We start from the raw sequence: 5,003 nt of genomic DNA on the forward strand, positions 1-5,003 counted from the left end.
AAATTTTGGCAGAGGAACATTAATGGCAACTGGTTTTTATCTCCTCTAACGTAAAAGAAAGATGCACACTGTAGAGAAGCAATTTGTTGTTGGTGCAAAGCTTAACTAAAAATCTTAAAATGCACATTATTTCCAATATCTGTTTCACCAACTTCAGAAGAAAAATAGAATGAGAGTTATTTTATGTATTACTTCTAGACATTGCTTTTGTATTATTGCATTAAAGCTGATTTTATTCACTTAGGCCAAGACACAAAATGTGACCACAAAAGCATTCAACAGGAAACATTTATGACCTAAATAATTCAAGCAGCTGAATAATTGCTTAGTTTCCTTTAAATAATTTAGAGGAGGCACTTAAGGGCACTGAATAATCCACCTATGAATTGAAAGCAAAATTATGATGCATAGTTTTGGATATTTAAATCTTAGATGAATTTCCTCTTTCACTTCAGCATAATGAATCTGAAAAAATTATTTTGAAAGAGATGGGCTATGAATAGAGTCTTAAAATATCAGCTTTTACCAGTTTCTCAGAGTTTCTTTGAATATGCGCTCTGAAAGAATTCAGCCCAACACGAGGGCCAGCTTCAGTAAACTGTATTGCAAATCTCAGATCACGTAAGTTGTTTTCCTTTTTAAAGTACCATATATGTGTCTTGTAAAGGTGGACCATTGTCCCTTAAATGTTTGGTATACTTCTCATAAAAGAGGATCCTAGAACGCTTAGAAGTTCTCTCAGTTTTAGGAAAATAGCATGCAGAATGTTCAGATAAAGGTTTTATAGAGTTCTGATAAAGCTTTTGATACAAAAGATTTGAAATACCTTAAAGAATATATGGATAATGAAGATATAGGATTCCTTTCTTTGAACAAGTAAGTAAACACATTTGCTTGTACATTCATGCTAATTGAGTTGCTTGGCTTTAAAACACAACACAGTTTTAGCAAAGCAAGTTAAAATAAATTTAAGCTATGGGGATTAAGAACACATTAAACAAATTTATATAATGAAGTCATTTGGTTTAGAAATTTTATTTTTATAGTACAATTTTATTAAATATGTCACTTTAAAATTAAGAGAGATAAAATTAAGTACTCATAAAGCTATTACATTTGTCAACTTATTAAGTTACAATAAAATAAACAGGTCATTTTCCATTTCATGACTTTTTCCACAGAGACACATTGCAACTTGCTAAATTTTGTTTTTATTCATGTTTAATTTTTGCTTTATTTTCTAGCTATTCTACCAGCAATATTTTATTTTGAAATCAGTTTTAATGAGGTACAATTTGCAGAAAACAAGTCCCCGTGTTTTAAGAGGATAGTTTGACTGACAACAGTGTGATCCTGTTTTAAAACAGACCATTTTGATAAAACAGGCCCAGAAAGTTCTTGTGGTTCTTTGCTGTTTTTCTCTTTGAACTTTCCAGCCTCCAATCCAGACAACTAAAATTTCTTTTATTATAGATTAGTTTTGTTTTTTCTATGATTTCTTATACACAGAATCACCTAATAATTTTTGTACCTCTGCCTTATTTCATTAAAGTCTGTGACAATCAGTTGTACTGCATGTATGAGCACTTGTTGCAATTATTTGCAAAAAACATGTTGTGCAAATACTCTACAATTTTGCCATTCACTTTTTGATGAACATTTTGGTTTTTCACCTTTGGCTCCTATTTTATTTAAAGATAATTTCAATTCTGAAAAATTTCAAACTTAGATAAAATTTGCAGGAATGTTCTTGGACATTAAGGATTAGCTGATCATATGATCCATCTACCTATAAACTTTGGTGCATAATTCCTGTGAATAAAGACATTCCTCTCTAAAACCACAATACAACCATCAGAGTTAATATGATATCATCCAACATACGCATCCCATTTAACATTCATAAGTTGTTGCAAGGGTTCTAACCAGGACTGAAGCTTTTGAATGTCTTTCAGTCATAAATGGCTCATCAGGCTTTCCTTGTCTTTCATGATCTTAATATTTTTCCACATTGTAGATTGTTTCTCATTTCAGATTTACCTGATTTTTTCTCATATTTTTATCTGATATTTTGCCTAAAGCTACCTCTGTACATGTTTTAAATTTGGCGGAAAGGTTTTTTTCTTCTACACAGTGAACTGAAACTTAAATTAATGTGTCAACAGACTGTAATTATCTCTGTAACAAAAGCCATGACTCAGCCAATCACAGTAGCTGCACTTTGGTCAGCAGCAGGCAGCCAACTCTGTAAGCCAGGCTCAAAAGAAGGAAAGGTTAACTGTAGCCAATACCACTGTTTTTGTATTTTACACTCTTGTACTTCATTATTCTTTTCTTGTCTGTTAGTTTTATCCGGCCAAGTAGCAGTGTACACTGTGGTTCTGAGGATTGTGAGTCATTTTTTTCTTTTCAGTTAAGTGCTGTTGAATTTTGTATTTGTAAAGTTTTAAGTTTAACAGAGGCATTTTGGCAAGAATGCCAGAGAAGTAATGTGTTCTTTTCCTTGTATCCTATTAGGCAGTGCGCATTTTTAATTTGTCCCAGTACTGGTGATGTTAACTTCAGGCACTTGATTAAGGTGACATCTGCTATGCTTTTGCATTGTAAAATACTCATGTTCTCTTTTGTGATTAATACATGTTTTGTTGAGAGGTAGTTTGAGACGATCTATATTCCCATTGCTCATCAAATTTTAATCTCATTTTAGCATCCCTTGATATGTCTTAGGTAAATTAATATTACTATGCCAAATTGTGATTTTTAAATTCTATCATTCATTCTACATTTGTTAGCTGGCACTATGCCAAAACATCTCTTATCTAAGTCTTATGTATTTGTTTATTTATGTAATGATGAATTCATGGGTTGAGTTGTCCCAAACCTGACCAGGATTCCTTTAAGCTACATTTTTTAAAACACATTCAATATTATTTCAGCATGTTCTTATTGTTGATAAAGAATTTTCTAGGCCAATTTTTAAAATTTCCCTACTCCAGGTCTAAAATCACTTATTCAGCATAGAAGTCCTGGCTTATTTCCATGGATAAAGACTTTTAGAAGCCAACATGTTCACTGCTACTGGAATGTTGTTGCTCCATATTCCTTCTCAGTGAATAGGTTCAAGAAGCACAGTGTATGCTTAGGTATATGCATGTATAGATATGTAAATTTATAAATTATATGTAACATAATCCCTATTTATGTGTTGATATATGCATGTAAAATGAGAATTCGTTTGCTATTTTCAATTCTAGATCAGCAACAATCTATTCTTTGTTTTTCCCTCTCCCTATTTGTAATTCTCTTCTTTGGAACAACGTAGATTCCCTTATGATTCATTTAGTAAATTAATTCTACCAGTGTGTTCCAGTCTCCCAATGTCACTGTCACCATCTTGCTCCTTATAGGGTATTCTCACTGTGCTCTGCTCTGCTAGCAACTTCCATTATCACGGACCTGAGCTCTGAGACTGCACTGATTTTGCTGTGGTCTTGACAACTTCTGTCAGGCTAGTGCCCCAGCCCTGATAGACACCTATGGATAAATTCTTCAAACAAAAGAAAGAAAAGAAACAGGACGAGCAAGCAGCAGCAGTTATATTTCAGAACACATTATCTCAATCAGGATATTTTTTTGAAAAGCTAGTTTCCTAGACTACTATTTCTCTATTGCTAGCTAAAAGAAAAAATAATCTGTAGCTTTCCTTTTGTCTATAAGCATCATATTGCTTTTATATATTTATAAAATATTGATACTGATTGCTTAGAAATATTGGGTTACATAAATTGTAAAATCAGATGTTTAGAACTAGAAAGAGACATTGATTGGTATTCATCATCTAAGCAAATAATTTAAAGCTAAACTAAATAAGTGTGATGAAGTTGCCAAAAGTATACAATTGGTAGATGGTATGATTGAGATCTAGAATGTTCTCCCAAATTCTCATGTGTATGGAAAGTGGCTCAATCATAGGGCCATAATCTACTGATGAATTCATAGCTAACTTACAATTAAAAGGTAGAGTCTGATTAGAGGCAGGTCACAGGGAACATGACCTGGAAGGGTGTATTCTTATTCCCAGGTGCTTCCTCCATCACTGTTTCCTGGATGTGAAGATGTGAGCAGATTGCTTCTACTTGGACCTTCCACCACGCCAGTTCTTTTGGAGCCGGCTGACCATGGAATGAACCTACTAATACTGTGGGGCAAAATACAGGAAACCTCTCCTCCTGCAAGCTGTGGCTGTGTGGCATTGTGTCTGAGCAATGGGAAATAACTAACACAGTAGGCATTTGAATATTCAATTTTGTCTAATAAAGCAAAGAAAGGGTGTCTTTATCTCTTTAATTTTTTCCTCATGATTTGTACTTAATTTTTGTACAAGATACTATTTGTATCTTACAGTAAGATATTTAATGGCAAACAGATGTAAGTGACAGCATCATAGTCTGAGGGATAGTAGACTTAAGACTCAAATCTCAATATTTTGGATTCTAAATCTTTTATACTGTTCTACAAAGCTTTTTCATATTTTGTGTGCAGGTCTGTGCATCAGTTAATAGTAATGGCATTGGCTTAATTAAATGGCTATTTCTTGGCTCATATACTTGATAAGTTTGGTTTCACCTGTTCCATGAGTTTTTTTTCCCTGTGTCTCTCTAGGCTCTACTCTAATAATGCTGTTTTCATTCTCAGAGTGCATGATAGCTAATTGGTAGTAGAAGCTATACTTCAATTCAATCAACTTTAAAGCTGGGGAAAGAGATGGAGATCTTTTCCCTTGAAAGTCCTAGCAAGAGCCCTATTGTGTACCAGTGGCTCTGAATAGCAGGTCATGTGTTCCTGCCTTATCTGTAGAAGTTAAATCTGCCAAAATGTTACAGCCTGGCAGTCAAGTAAGTATAAAGTAGCCTTCTGTAGGAAATTATGATTTTTTTTAAAGAAGACTGAAAGGATATGATTTGACAAAAAAACCATATAATTGTTCTCAAGAAGAGTTCCTG

At 33.5% G+C, this 5,003-nt stretch overlaps 1 long non-coding RNA gene across 1 annotated transcript; it reads left to right on the forward strand.

Moving 5' to 3' along the window:
• Nucleotides 1–356: 356 nt before the first annotated feature.
• On the forward strand, nt 357–4,334 carry LOC134474108 (uncharacterized). The gene is made up of 2 exons (XR_010044719.1): nt 357–621; nt 4,082–4,334. It is a non-coding gene; the product is annotated as an uncharacterized LOC134474108 (long non-coding RNA).
• The last annotated feature ends 669 nt before the right edge of the window (nt 4,335–5,003 follow it).

Source organism: Cavia porcellus, unplaced genomic scaffold (assembly GCF_034190915.1).
Source record: "Cavia porcellus strain 051 isolate PalLab524CR breed Dunkin Hartley unplaced genomic scaffold, mCavPor4.1 scaffold_30, whole genome shotgun sequence".
Classification (NCBI taxonomy): domain Eukaryota; kingdom Metazoa; phylum Chordata; class Mammalia; order Rodentia; family Caviidae; genus Cavia; species Cavia porcellus.